We start from the raw sequence: 16,097 nt of genomic DNA on the forward strand, positions 1-16,097 counted from the left end.
GGGAAAGAAAAAATCTCTTTGCAGGAGGTCTCATCTTGAAACCAATTCTGTACCCTTCTGAAACAATGTTCTGAATCCAAAGATTGTGAACAGAATTGATCCAAATTTCTTTGAAAAAACGTAACCTGCCCCCTACCAGCTGAACTGGAATGAGGGCCGTACCTTCATGTGAACTTAGAAGCAGGCTTTGCCTTTCTAGCAGGCTTGGATTTATTCCAGACTGGAGATGGTTTCCAAACTGAAACTGCTCCTGAGGACGAAGGATCAGGCTTTTGTTCTTTGTTGAAACGAAAGGAACGAAAACGATTGTTAGCCCTGTTTTTACCTTTAGACTTTTTATCCTGTGGTAAAAAAGTTCCTTTCCCACCAGTAACAGTTGAAATAATAGAATCCAACTGAGAACCAAATAATTTGGTTCCCTGGAAAGAAATGGAAAGTAGAGTTGATTTAGAAGCCATATCAGCATTCCAAGTCTTAAGCCATAAAGCTCTTCTGGCTAAGATAGCCAGAGACATAAATCTAACATCAACTCTAATAATATCAAAAATGGCATCACAGATGAAATTATTAGCATGCTGGAGAAGAATAATAATATCATGAGAATCACGATTTGTTACTTGTTGCGCTAGAGTTTCCAACCAAAAAGTTGAAGCTGCAGCAACATCAGCCAATGATATAGCAGGTCTAAGAAGATTACCTGAACATAGATAAGCTTTTCTTAGAAAAGATTCAATTTTTCTATCTAAAGGATCTTTAAACGAGGTACCATCTGACGTAGGAATGGTAGTACGTTTAGCAAGGGTAGAAATAGCCCCATCAACTTTAGGGATTTTGTCCCAAAATTCTAACCTGTCAGGCGGAACAGGATATAATTGCTTAAAACGTTTAGAAGGAGTAAATGAATTACCCAATTTATCCCATTCCTTAGCAATTACTGCAGAAATAGCATTAGGAACAGGAAAGACTTCTGGAATAACCGCAGGAGCTTTAAAAACCTTATCCAAACGTATAGAATTAGTATCAAGAGGACTAGAATCCTCTATTTCTAAAGCAATTAGTACTTCTTTAAGTAAAGAGCGAATAAATTCCATCTTAAATAAATATGAAGATTTATCAGCATCAATCTCTGAGACAGAATCCTCTGAACCAGAAGAGTCCAAAGAATCAGAATGATGGTGTTCATTTAAAAATTCATCTGTAGAGAGAGAAGATTTAAAAGACTTTTTACGTTTACTAGAAGGAGAAATAACAGACAAAGCCTTCTTTATGGATTCAGAAACAAAATCTCTTATGTTATCAGGAACATTCTGCACCTTAGATGTTGAGGGAACTGCAACAGGCAATGGTACATCACTAAAGGAAATATTATCTGCTTTAACAAGTTTGTCATGACAATTATTACAAACAACAGCTGGAGGAATAGCTACCAAAAGTTTACAGCAGATACACTTAGCTTTGGTAGATCCAGCAGGCAGTGGTTTTCCTGTAGTATCTTCTGGCTCAGATGCAACGTGAGACATCTTGCAATATGTAAGAGAAAAAACAACATATAAAGCAAAATAGATCAAATTCCTTATAAGACAGTTTCAGGAATGGGAAAAAAATGCCAAACATCAAGCTTCTAGCAACCAGAAGCAAATGAAAAATGAGACTGAAATAATGTGGAGACAAAAGCGACGCCCATATTTTTTGGCGCCAAATAAGACGCCCACATTATTTGGCGCCTAAATGCTTTTGGCGCCAAAAATGACGCCACATCCGGAACGCCGACATTTTTGGCGCAAAATAACGTCAAAAATGACGCAACTTCCGGCGACACGTATGACGCCGGAAACGGAAAAGAATTTTTGCGCCAAAAAAGTCCGCGCCAAGAATGACACAATAAAATGAAGCATTTTCAGCCCCCGCGAGCCTAACAGCCCACAGGGAAAAAAGTCAAATTTTTGAGGTAAGAAAAAATATGATAATTTAAAGCATAATCCCAAATATGAAACTGACTGTCTGGAAATAAGGAAAGTTGAACATTCTGAGTCAAGGCAAATAAATGTTTGAATACATATATTTAGAACTTTATAAATAAAGTGCCCAACCATAGCTTAGAGTGTCACAGAAAATAAGACTTACTTACCCCAGGACACTCATCTACATGTTTGTAGAAAGCCAAACCAGTACTGAAACGAGAATCAGTAGAGGAAATGGTAAATATAAGAGTATATCGTCGATCTGAAAAGGGAGGTAAGAGATGAATCTCTACGACCGATAACAGAGAACCTTATGAAATAGACCCCGTAGAAGGAGATCACTGCATTCAATAGGCAATACTCTCCTCACATCCCTCTGACATTCACTGCACGCTGAGAGGAAAACCGGGCTCCAACTTGCTGCGGAGCGCATATCAACGTAGAATCTAGCACAAACTTACTTCACCACCTCCCTTGGAGGCAAAGTTTGTAAAACTGATTTGTGGGTGTGGTGAGGGGTGTATTTATAGGCATTTTAAGGTTTGGGAAACTTTGCCCCTCCTGGTAGGAATGTATATCCCATACGTCACTAGCTCATGGACTCTTGTTAATTACATGAAAGAAAAAGGAGCTAACTGATGGATCCTTTCCCAATGCCTTTAACTGTTTGTGCACTTTAATTCCTTTCTTAGCAGTCATTTTTCCATACAGTTTTTTAGCTGTTAAAAGCAGTATGTCTTAGTGTTGTTTTGATCAGTAATACGCTTATTGCAGTCCTGTTATATCTTAGGTAGTGTGAGCTGTTGAACGATAGTGATGGACGTTCTTTGCACTTTATATATCTCTCTCAACACTCCCCCAATTAAACACTATTAGCACAGGCAGTCAACAGAGCAATACTATAATTTGCAATGTAGCGTAACTCGCTATCTCCCAGGTGTCAGCACTGATGCGTATGTGTGGGCAGCGCCATTTTGCGGCTTTCAATCTTGCCTCAGGAGGATTATCGCGTGTGACTAACCGGAGACCAGGTCCGTAAGCAGAATAGTAGTTTCATGTGATTAGTGAGTAATTAGTGCTGTGGGATATCTTTACCGTGTTTGTGGAGCGGTTTGTCGGGCGGACCTTGTTAGATAGTTGTCCCGCACTAACTTCCGTGGATCTCAATGCCGGGTTCACCAGTAGCGCTCAAATATCAGTGTCTCTCCATTCCTGATGCATTAAGTAAGCATCTCTTCTGTAAATTGCACCATTTAGGTCCCTGCAACTTGAAGTTTATTCAATTGTGAGTACCTGACATGCCGGAGCTCTGGGCTTAAGCAGCCATCTTAGCTGCGGCCAAACTCCGCCCCGGTACATGTTATTTTTTAATTTTTTATTATCATGTCTAGGTATTACATTATTCCACACAGTGGCTCAGGTATGTCTGAATCTGAATCTGTATCTATATTTTTTGTAAGTAATCCCAATGTAAATTTGTTGTTGTTTTTATTTTGTCACTGTTTTTAATAATGATTTGCACACTAAGGGTTAATGGTTTTCCTTGCCCTTTAAAAAGGCACCACACACTAGGTGCTGCAGCCTATGAATAAGCGCCACTAGGGGGCGCGAAACGCGTCAGGCCTGTCTTTTTTCACCCCCTGTCTATGTGTCCAGCTTGATTGTGTATTTTATATACAATTTTTAAATATATTTTTTCATTAAAGTTTTGAATTTTTTATCGATTATAGTTGCGCCTATCTGGTTATTGGAGTACCTGCCATTTGCCCTCCTGTTCTTGTATATACAGCGATTTTGAGTTGATCGCTGGCTACGGCACTCTGCCAGACCATTCCATTGGAGCATTTTACCTACCATTACCGGTTCCGGTTCCGGACGCCGCTACACCGCGCTTACCCACTGTGTATGCTAGCAACCTTCATGTGTTACTCTGTCTCTTGCTTTAATCTGAATTCTGTTTGTATTTATATTGCCCATCAACATGTCCCGCTTTAGAGGGAACAGGTTTATTTCAGGCACTAAGGTTTATTTCAACTTGTATTTTTCAATGTTTCTCTTTATCCTGAGTTATGTTATTGTAAACAACCTTCATGTGTTACTCTGTCTCTTGCTTTAATCTGAATTCTGTTTGTATTTATATTGCCCATCAACATGTCCCGCTTTAGAGGGAACAGGTTTATTTCAGGCACTAAGGTTTATTTCAATTTGTATTTTTCAATGTTTCTCTTTATCCTGGGTTTATGTTGAAGTGAAAATTAGTAGCTTACATTTCAAAATAAACACTTTACTATCCAAATAAAGCAAACTGATTTTGAAATGTCACACCCCTTTCAAGTTTTGTATCAAAAGATCATTTTGAAAAGTGCCTTGTGTGAGGCTTGAACTCACGACCTTCAGATTGTGAGACTGATGCGCTACCTACTGCGCTAACAAGGCCCAGCTGGAGGTGTCGGGGAAAAGTTGTCTCGTGACCCTTAATGTGCATGATCTTCACTAAAAGAATTCATGATTTTTAAACTCCAAGCTGCCGTTAAATGAAAATAAATAGTAGCCTACAGCTTCAAACACTTGCAGAGGAGCATGTCCAAATACCATTATATAGTGAAACCAAGAGAAGAGCATATAAGCAACAAATATTTGCAATCTAAGGTTAACAATCCAGACAAATTTGATTTTGAATTTTTTTGTGATTTTTGACAATTACTTATGGATGATGGAGCTCTCTAAAGCTTGCACCATCTTTTCCCATATGGTCTAGCGGTTAGGATTCCTGGTTTTTACCCAGGCGGCACGGGTTTGACTCCCGGTATGGGAAGCAAAGCTCATTTTTCTGTAGTCAAGATTAATTAATGCTAAAGTAATGTAAATGTACAATATGTCTACCATTAACAATGAATATTACTAGACCAATATCAAATGGAAAAGCTGAGTTATGTTATTGTAAACAACCTTCATGTGTTACTCTGTCCCTTGCTTTAATCTGAATTCTGTTTGTATTTATATTGCCCATCAACATGTCCCGCTTTAGAGGGAACAGGTTTATTTCAGGCACTAAGGTTTATTTCAACTTGTATTTTTCAATGTTTCTCTTTATCCTAGGTTTATGTTGAAGTGAAAATTAGTAGCTTACATTTCAAAATAAACACTTTACTATCCAAATAAAGCAAACTGATTTTGAAATGTCACACCCCTTTCAAGCTTTGTATCAAAAGATCATTTTGAAAAGTGCCTTGTGTGAGGCTTGAACTCACGACCTTCAGATTATGAGACTGACGCGCTACCTACTGCGCTAACAAGGCCCAGCTGGAGGTTTCGGGGAAATGTTGTCTCGTGACCCTTAATGTGCATGATCTTCACTAAAAGAATTCATGATTTTTAAACTCCAAGCTGCCGTTAAATGAAAATAAATAGTAGCCTACAGCTTCAAACACTTGCAGAGGAGCATGTCCAAATACCATTATATAGTGAAACCAAGAGAAGAGCATATAAGCAACAAATATTTGCAATCTAAGGTTAACAATCCAGACAAATTTTGATTTTTTTTGTGATTTTTGACAATTACTTATGGATGATGGAGCGGGTGTGTAATCAATGTTTTTTTCTATTTCACGGTTGCAAATAATGATCTGTGGGTTTCTAAAATCAATGCCTTTCCTGTAATCTATTATTCAAAAGGATGCCATATGTCCTCTTTCATGCTGTTGTTTCGGTTGAGGCTCCGGGACCCTCGTATTAACAAGGCCTGAGGATAAATAAGTGTAACCGGTGTCTAATGAATGTTTTTTTCTATTTCACGGGTCATATAAATGATCTGTGGGTTTCTAAAATCAATGTCTTTCCTGTAATCTATTATTCAAAAGGATGACATATCTCCTCTTTCATGCTGTTGTTTCGGTTGAGGCTCCGGGACCCTCGTATTAAAAAGGCCTGAAGATAAATAAGTGTAACGGGTGTGTAATCAATGTTTTTTTCAATTTCACGGTTGCAAATAATGATCTGTGGGTTTCTAAAATCAATGCCATTCCTGTAATCTTTTATTCAAAAGGATGAAATATCTCCTCTTTCATGCTGTTGTTTCGGTTGAGGCTCCGGGACCCTCTTATTAAAAAGGCCTGAGGATAAATAAGTGTAACCGGTGTCTAATGAATGTTTTTTTCTATTTCACGGGTCATATAAATGATCAGTGGGTTTCGAAAATCAATGTCTTTCCTGTAATCTATTTTTAAAAAGGATGACATATCTCCTCTTTCATGCTGTTGTTTCGGTTGAGGCTCCGGGACCCTCGTATTAAAAAGGCCTGAGGATAAATAAGTGTAACCTGTGTCTAATGAATGTTTTTTTCTATTTCACGGGTCATATAAATGATCTGTGGGTTTCTAAAATCAATGTCTTTCCTGTAATCTATTATTCAAAAGGATGACATATCTCCTCTTTCATGGTGTTGTTTCGGTTGAGGCTACGGGACCCTCGTATTAAAAAGGCCCTTAGGATAAATAAGTGTAACGGGTGTGTAATCAATGTTTTTTTCTATTTCACGGTTGCAAATAATGATCTGTGGGTTTCTAAAATCAATGCCTTTCCTGTAATCTTTTATTCAAAAGGATGACATATCTCCTCTTTCATGCTGTTGTTTCGGTTGAGGCTCCGGGACCCTCGTATTAAAAAGGCCTGAGGATAAATAAGTGTAACGGGTGTGTAATCAATGTTTTTTTCTATTTCACGGTTGCAAATAATGATCTGTGGGTTTCTAAAATCAATGCCTTTACTGTAATCTTTTATTCAAAAGGATGACATATCTCCTCTTTCATGCTGTTGTTTCGGTTGAGGCTCCGGGACCCTCGTATTAAAAAGGCCTGAGGATAAATAAGTGTAACGGGTGTGTAATCAATGTTTTTTTCTATTTCACGGTTGCAAATAATGATCTGTGGGTTTCTAAAATCAATGCCTTTACTGTAATCTTTTATTCAAAAGGATGACATATCTCCTCTTTCATGCTGCTGTTTCGGTTGAGGCTTCGGGACCCTCGTATTAACAAGGCCTGAGGATAAATAAGTGTAACCGGTGTCTAATGAATGTTTTTTTCTATTTCACGGGTCATATAAATGATCTGTGGGTTTCTAAAATCAATGTCTTTCCTGTAATCTATTATTCAAAAGGATGACATATCTCCTCTTTCATGCTGTTGTTTCGGTTGAGGCTCCGGGACCCTCGTATTAAAAAGGCCTGAGGATAAATAAGTGTAACGGGTGTCTAATCAATGTTTTTTTCTATTTCACGGGTCATATAAATGATCTCTGGGATTCTAAAATCAATGCCTTTCCTGTAATCTATTAGTCAAAAGGATGACATATCTCCTCTTTCATGCTGTTGTTTCGGTTGAGGCTCCGGGACCCTCGTATTAAAAAGGCCTGAGGATAAATAAGTGTAACGGGTGTGTAATCAATGTTTTTTTCAATTTCACGGTTGCAAATAATGATCTGTGGGTTTCTAAAATCTATGCCTTTCCTGTAATCTTTTATTCAAAAGGATGACATATCTCCTCTTTCATGCTGTTGTTTCGGCTGAGGCTCCGGGACCCTCGTATTAAAAAGGCCTGAGGATAAATAAGTGTAACGGGTGTGTAATCAATGTTTTTTTCTATTTCACGGTTGCAAATAATGATCTGTGGGTTTCTAAAATCAATGCCTTTACTGTAATCTTTTATTCAAAAGGATGACATATCTCCTCTTTCATGCTGTTGTTTCGGTTGAGGCTCCGGGACCCTCGTATTAAAAAGGCCTGAGGATAAATAAGTGTAACGGGTGTGTAATCAATGTTTTTTTCTATTTCACGGTTGCAAATAATGATCTGTGGGTTTCTAAAATCAATGCCTTTCCTGTAATCTTTTATTCAAAAGGATGACATATCTCCTCTTTCATGCTGTTGTTTCGGTTGAGGCTCCGGGACCCTCGTATTAACAAGGCCTGAGGATAAATAAGTGTAACGGGTGTCTAATCAATGTTTTTTTCTATTTCACGGGTCATATAAATGATCTCTGGGATTCTAAAATCAATGCCTTTCCTGTAATCTATTAGTCAAAAGGATGACATATCTCCTCTTTCATGCTGTTGTTTCGGTTGAGGCTCCGGGACCCTCGTATTAAAAAGGCCTGAGGATAAATAAGTGTAACGGGTGTGTAATCAATGTTTTTTTCAATTTCATGGTGGCAAATAATGATCTGTGGGTTTCTAAAATCAATGCCTTTCCTGTAATCTTTTTTTCAAAAAGATGACATATCTCCTCTTTCATGCTGTTGTTTCGGTTGAGGCTCCGGGACCTTCGTATTAAAAAGGCCTGAGGATAAATAAGTGTAACGGGTGTGTAATCAATGTTTTTTTCTATTTCACGGTTGCAAATAATGATCTGTGGGTTTCTAAAATCAATGCCTTTACTGTAATCTTTTATTCAAAAGGATGACATATCTCCTCTTTCATGCTGTTGTTTCGGTTGAGGCTCCGGGACCCTCGTATTAAAAAGGCCTGAGGATAAATAAGTGTAACGGGTGTGTAATCAATGTTTTTTTCTATTTCACGGTTGCAAATAATGATCTGTGGGTTTCTAAAATCAATGCCTTTCCTGTAATCTTTTATTCAAAAGGATGACATATCTCCTCTTTCATGCTGTTGTTTCGGTTGAGGCTCCGGGACCCTCGTATTAACAAGGCCTGAGGATAAATAAGTGTAACCGGTGTCTAATGAATGTTTTTTTCTATTTCACGGGTCATATAAATGATCTGTGGGTTTCTAAAATCAATGTCTTTCCTGTAATCTATTATTCAAAAGGATGACATATCTCCTCTTTCATGCTGTTGTTTCGGTTGAGGCTCCGGGACCCTCGTATTAAAAAGGCCTGAGGATAAATAAGTGTAACGGGTGTGTAATCAATGTTTTTTTAAATTTCACGGTTGCAAATAATGATCTGTGGGTTTCTAAAATCAATGCATTTACTGTAATCTTTTATTCAAAAGGATGACATATCTCCTCTTTCATGCTGTTGTTTCGGTTGAGGCTTCGGGACCCTCTTATTAAAAATGCCTGAGGATAAATAAGTGTAACGGGTGTCTAATCAATGTTTTTTTCTATTTCACGGGTCATATAAATGATCTCTGGGATTCTAAAATCAATGCCTTTCCTGTAATCTATTAGTCAAAAGGATGACATATCTCCTCTTTCATGCTGTTGTTTCGGTTGAGGCTCCGGGACCCTCGTATTAAAAAGGCCTGAGGATAAATAAGTGTAACGGGTGTGCAATCAATGTTTTTTTCAATTTCACGGTTGCAAATAATGATCTGTGGCTTTCTAAAATCAATGCCTTTCCTGTAATCTTTTATTCAAAAGGATGACATATCTCCTCTTTCATGCTGTTGTTTCGGTTGAGGCTCCGGGACCCTCGTATTAAAAAGGCCTGAGGATAAATAAGTGTAACGGGTGTGTAATCAATGTTTTTTTCAATTTCACGGTTGCAAATAATGATCTGTGGGTTTCTAAAATCAATGCCTTTCCTGTAATCTTTTATTCAAAAGGATGACATATCTCCTCTTTCATGCTGTTGTTTCGGTTGAGGCTCCGGGACCCTCGTATTAAAAAGGCCTGAGGATGAATAAGTGTAACGGGTGTGTAATCAATGTTTTTTTCTATTTCACGGTTGCAAATAATGATCTGTGGGTTTCTAAAATCAATGCCTTTCCTGTAATCTTTTATTCAAAAGGATGACATATCTCCTCTTTCATGCTGTTGTTTCGGTTGAGGCTCCGGGACCCTCGTATTAACAAGGCCTGAGGATAAATAAGTGTAACCGGTGTCTAATGAATGTTTTTTTCTATTTCACGGGTCATATAAATGATCTGTGGGTTTCTAAAATCAATGTCTTTCCTGTAATCTATTATTCAAAAGGATGACATATCTCCTCTTTCATGCTGTTGTTTCGGTTGAGGCTCCGGGACCCTCGTATTAAAAAGGCCTGAGGATAAATAAGTGTAACGGGTGTGTAATCAATGTTTTTTTCTATTTCACGGTTGCAAATAATGATCTGTGGGTTTCTAAAATCAATGCCTTTACTGTAATCTTTTATTCAAAAGGATGACATATCTCCTCTTTCATGCTGTTGTTTCGGTTGAGGCTCCGGGACCCTCGTATTAAAAAGGCCTGAGGATAAATAAGTGTAACGGGTGTGTAATCAATGTTTTTTTCTATTTCACGAGTCATATAAATGATCTCTGGGATTCTAAAATCAATGCCTTTCCTGTAATCTATTATTCAAAAGGATGACAGTACTACCAGAATACAGCCAATGAAGGGCCTTAGGAAGACTGAGCCAAGGTTGGATTGTAGTATTTGGTTAGGCTAATCATGATGGCCATGTAGACCACCACCACCGAGAGTCATGGAAGTAACAGGGATGAGATGAAAGAGCTAAGAATAGTAGAACTTGAAACAACAGAGTTAGCCATGGGTGTTAGTGCAAAACCGATTGGCTTTTTTTTTGGCTTTGGGTGCGGCTATTCATGCAGGCCATATAGAGCTGCCACCATTCGGTGTCGTATCAGCTATTAAACTAATAAGAACAGTACTACCAAAATAAAGCCAATGAAGGGCCTTAGGAAGCCTGAGCCAAGGTTGGATTGTAGTATTTGGTTAGGCTAATCATGATGGCCATGTAGACCACCACCACTGAGAGTCCTGGAAGTAACAGGGATGAGATAAAAGAGCTAAGAATAGTAGAACTTGAAACAACAGAGTTAGCCATGGGTGTTAGTGCAAAACCGCTTGGCTTTTTTTGGGCTTTGGGTGCGGCTATTCATGCAGGCCATATAGAGCTGCCACCATTCGGTGTCGTATCAGCTATTAAACTAATAAGAACAGTACTACCAAAATACAGCCAATGAAGGGCCTTAGGAAGACTGAGCCAAGGTTGGATTGTAGTATTTGGTTAGACTAATCATGATGGCCATGTAGCCCACCACCACCAAGAGTCCTGGAAGTAACAGGGATGAGATGAAAGAGCTAAGAATAGTCGAACTTGAAACAACAGAGTTAGCCATGGGTGTTAGTGCAAAACCGCTTGGCTTTTTTTTTGGCTTTGGGTGCGGCTATTCATGCAGGCCATATAGAGCTGCCACCATTCGGTGTCGTATCAGCTATTAAACTAATAAGAACAGTACTACCAAAATACATCCAATGAAGGGCCTTAGGAAGACTGAGCCAAGGTTGGATTGTAGTATTTGGTTAGGCTAATCATGATGGCCATGTAGACCACCACCACCGAGAGTCATGGAAGTAACAGGGATGAGATGAAAGAGCTAAGAATAGTAGAACTTTAAACAACAGAGTTAGCCATGGGTGTTAGTGCAAAACCGCTTGGCTTTTTTTTGGCTTTGGGTGCGGCTATTCATGCAGGCCATATAGAGCTGCCACCATTCAGTGTCGTATCAGCTATTAAACTAATAAGAACAGTACTACCAAAATACAGCCAATGAAGGGCCTTAGGAAGACTGAGCCAAGGTTGGATTGTAGTATTTGGTTAGGCTAATCATGATGGCCATGTAGACCACCACCACCGAGAGTCATGGAAGTAACAGGGATGAGATGAAAGAGCTAAGTATAGTAGAACTTGAAACAACAGAGTTAGCCATGGGTGTTAGTGCAAAACCGCTTGGCTTTTTTTTGGCTTTGGGTGCGGCTATTCATGCAGGCCATATAGAGCTGCCACCATTCGGTGTCGTATCAGCTATTAAACTAATAAGAACAGTACTACCAAAATACAGCCAATAAATGGCCTTAGGAAGACTGAGCCAAGGTTGGATTGTAGTATTTGGTTAGGCTAATCATGATGGCCATGTAGACCACCACCACCGAGAGTCCTGGGAGTAACAGGGATGATGAGATGAAAGTGCTAAGAATAGTACTACTTGAAACAACAGAGTTAGCCATGGGTGGTAATCCAAGACCGCTTGGATTTATTTTTGTATTGGGTGCGGCTAATCATGCAGGCCATATAGAGCTGCCACCATTCGGTGTTGTATCAGCTATAAAAATAATAAGAACTGTACTATCAAAATACAGACAATGAAGGGCCTATGAAGACTGAGCAAAGGTTGGATTGTAGTATTTTGTTCGGCTAATCATGATGGCCATGTAGACCACCCGTAACAGGGATGAAAGTGCTAAGAATAGTACTAATTGAAACAACCGAGTTAGCCATGGGTGTTAGTCTAAGACCACTCGGCTTTTTTTTGGGTTTGGGTGCAGCTAATCATGAAGGCCAGATAGACCTGCCACCATTTGGTGTTGTAACAGGTATGAAACTGCAAAGAACAGTACTACTTAACACAACCTACTTACCATGGGTCCCAGAGCATATGTTTGGTTGTTATTTTTTGTAAGGGTAATCATGCAGGCCATATAGACCTCCACCAATAGGGTGAGTATGAGTAACAGCTATTAAAATGCGAAGGACATTACTAATTAACACAACATAGTTACCATGGGTCGCAGACCAAAAGCAGATGTCTTATTATTATATTTTGTATGGGTAATCATCCAGGCCGTATAGACCTCACCAAATAGGGGGAGTTACAGAGATTAAAGTGCTAAAAATGGTAGTACTTAAAACACAACCTAGTTAAAATAGGTAGCAGACCACATGTCTTATTATTATAATTTTTCAGGGTAATCTGGCAGGCCATATAGAACACCCCCGATAGGGGGGGGGGGACAGGGATTAAAGTGCTAAGAAAAGTACTAATTAACACAAGCTAGTTGGGTCCAAGAACGCATGTTTGATTATTAGAATTTATTAGGGTAATTATATATCTAACAAATCTATCTATTTCTCTTCTATCGATTCTATCTAACTATCAATCTATGTATATCTATCCTATCTATCAATCTATCTTCTGTCCGGGATGTTTTGAGACAGCCACTTTGGGAATGTTAGTTGATTTAGACCCATTATGGCTTAAAAGCAGACTCTGCATAAACTATGTAATTTTCCATGGGAGTTTTGCCAGGGATTGCCCTCCAGCATGACACAGTCCAGGTGTTAGTACACTTGAAACACCTTTTCCATCACTATTGTGGCCAGAAAGAGTCCTTGTAGGTTTTAAAGTTCGCCTGCCTATTGAATTCAATGGCGGTTCGCGCGGTTCGCGCGTTCGCGAACAATACCGGAAGTTCGAGTCCGCCGTTCGCGAACCGAAAATTTTAGGTTCGCGACATCACTATTCATAAATTCTATTATTAATGAAAAACATGTATGAAAAATGTTCTGTGGAGCAAGCCCATGTTTTGGGATAATTTCTGTGTTGGTGCTTTGATTTTGTTGATTAAATTGTTTGTCCAGTAGGTACGAGTTTCTCAGAATAAATCTTAGAAGTGTCTGTTAGTCTATATTTTCCAAAAAACATGATTTCATAATTGGTCAAAGATTTTTCCTAAGTTTTTGAGCCACATCAGTTTTGTCTTCTTTCCTGTGAGTACTATAGGTTTTAGTAATTTGATATCCTTTCAGTAGATCTAATGTATGTTAGAAAGAACACACTCTATATATGGTGAAGAGTATTTAAATCAAGGGCTCGTCTGGGATTTGAACCAGGGAACTCTCGCACCCGAAGCAAAATCATACTACTACACCAACGAGCCAGTAGGTCATCCGTGATTTGCTGCTAAGCATTTTGTTATATATGTCTAATTAAGTATCATCAAAAAGGAAATAAAAACAATTCTTTCTTATGTTTAGTATCCTTCACATTACTGTAGGAAGTATCATTGCTTTGTGAATGAGATACAGGAAGATGGCGTCTGAGGAAGTTAACTCTTTAGGAGGAATCTATTTAAAGGAAATAGTTCTATGGTTTTCTTTTTTCAGAAAATTTGGGCTTGTCCGGGATTTGAACACGGGACCTCTCGCACCCAAAGCGAGAATCATACCCCTAGACCAAGGAGCCTTAGATTCCATATTATATGTTTTTTTATTTTTTGTGTGAACTTAACTCTTAATTATTATTTAAAGGAAATAGTTCTATGGGTTTTTTTTTCAGAAAATTTGGGCTTGTCCGGGATTTGAACCCGGGACCTCTCGCACCCAAAGCGCAAATCATAGCCCTAGACCAACGAGCCTTAGATTCCATATTAAATGTTTTTTTTTATTTTTTGTGTGAACTTAACTCTTAATTATTATTTAAAGGAAATAGTTCTATGGTTTTATTTAAAGGAAATAGTTCTATGGTTTTCTTTTTTCAGAAAAGTTGGGCTTGTCCGGGATTTGAACCCTGGACCTCTCGCACCCTAAGTGAGAATCATACCCCTAGACCAACGAGCCTTAGATGCCATATTTCATGTTTTTTTTTTATTTTTTTGTGTGAAATTTTTCAAAGTGGTCTCTTACACACATTCCACTTAAAAAAATAATAAGGTTTTCAGTCTTGTAGTCCAAAAATACTGTATATAGCAGCTTTATGTAATTATATTCAGACCAAAAAATACAATTTGTGGAAACAGACTCTTTCGTACTCTATGCTTAACCAATCAGACTATAATAAAAACCTAGGTTTCAAAGATCTCAGGGTAGTGAAGAAAAGCAAGTCTAGAAAAGGTGTTAACATGGAATCTCTGTCCACAGAGAGATCATTCTTGAAATAAGAGGTCTAAAACTGTTGTATAATGCTCTTTTACCCTTAGTGCTGACATTAAACAATTCAGAGCACTTAAGAGTATGATGTTTATTCTATGACGTGTAAAAAAAAAATAATTATCTAAAGCAATTTCCTCAACTAAAGAAACACAACACTATCACTAAAATATACACCAGAATAGGCTGCATAGATAATTTTTCCCATCTCCTTCAATCCCTGGGTTCATAAATTCTATTATTAATGAAAAACATGTATGAAAAAAGTTCTGTGGAGCAAGCCCATGTTTTGGGATAATTTCTGTGTTGGTGCTTTGATTTTGTTGATTAAATTGTTTGTCCAGTAGGTACGAGTTTCTCAGAATAAATCTTAGAAGTGTCTGTTAGTCTATATTTTCCAAAAAACATGATTTCATAATTGGTCAAAGATTTTTCCTAAGTTTTTGAGCCACATCAGTTTTGTCTTCTTTCCTGTGAGTACTATAGGTTTTAGTAATTTGATATCCTTTCAGTAGATCTAATGTATGTTAGAAAGAACACACTCTATATATGGTGAAGAGTATTTAAATCAAGGGCTCGTCTGGGATTTGAACCAGGGAACTCTCGCACCCGAAGCAAAATCATACTACTACACCAACGAGCCAGTAGGTCATTCGTGATTTACTGCCAAGCATTTTGTTAGATATGTCTAATAAAGTATCATCAAAAAGGAAATAAAAACAATTCTTTCTTATGTTTAGTATCCTTCACATTACTGTAGGAAGTATCATTGCTTTGTGAATGAGATACAGGAAGATGGAGTCTGAGGAAGTTAACTCTTTATGAGGAATCTATTTAAAGGAAATAGTTCTATGGTTTTCTATTTTCAGAAAATGTGGGCTCGTCCGGGATTTGACCTCTCGCACCCAAAGCGAGAATCATACCCCTAGACCAATGAGCCTTAGATTCCATATGATATGTTTTTTTTATTTTTTGTGTGAACTTAACTCTTAATTATTATTTAAAGGAAATAGTTCTATGGTTTTATTTAAAGGAAATAGTTCTATGGTTTTCTTTTTTCAGAAAAGTTGGGCTTGTCCGGGATTTGAACCCGGGACCTCTCACACCCTAAGTGAGAATCATACCCCTAGACCAACGAGTGAATATTACTAGACCAATATCAAATGGAAATGCCGAGTTATGTTATTGTAAACAACCTTCATGTGTTACTCTGTCTCTTGCTTTAATCTGAATTCTGTTTGTATTTATATTGCCCATCAACATGTCCCGCTTTAGAGGGAACAGGTTTATTTCAGGCACTAAGGTTTATTTCAACTTGTATTTTTCAATGTTTCTCTTTATCCTGGGTCTATGTTGAAGTGAAAATGAGTAGCTTACATTTCAAAATAAACACTTTACTATCCAAATAAAGCAAACTGATTTTGAAATGTCACACCCCTTTCAAGTTTTGTATCAAAAGATCATTTTGAA

At 38.1% G+C, this 16,097-nt stretch overlaps 2 non-coding genes across 2 annotated transcripts; both read right to left on the bottom strand.

Annotated features, from left to right (window-relative positions):
• Window positions 1-4,324: 4,324 nt before the first annotated feature.
• On the bottom strand, window positions 4,325-4,397 carry TRNAV-CAC (transfer RNA valine (anticodon CAC)). Its single transcript has one exon. It is a non-coding gene; the product is annotated as a tRNA-Val (tRNA).
• Window positions 4,398-5,187: 790 nt separating this feature from the next.
• On the bottom strand, window positions 5,188-5,260 carry TRNAM-CAU (transfer RNA methionine (anticodon CAU)). The gene has a single exon. It is a non-coding gene; the product is annotated as a tRNA-Met (tRNA).
• Between the last annotated feature and the right edge of the window lie 10,837 nt (window positions 5,261-16,097).

This window comes from Bombina bombina, unplaced genomic scaffold (genome assembly GCF_027579735.1).
Source record: "Bombina bombina isolate aBomBom1 unplaced genomic scaffold, aBomBom1.pri scaffold_408, whole genome shotgun sequence".
Classification (NCBI taxonomy): Eukaryota; Metazoa; Chordata; class Amphibia; order Anura; family Bombinatoridae; genus Bombina; species Bombina bombina.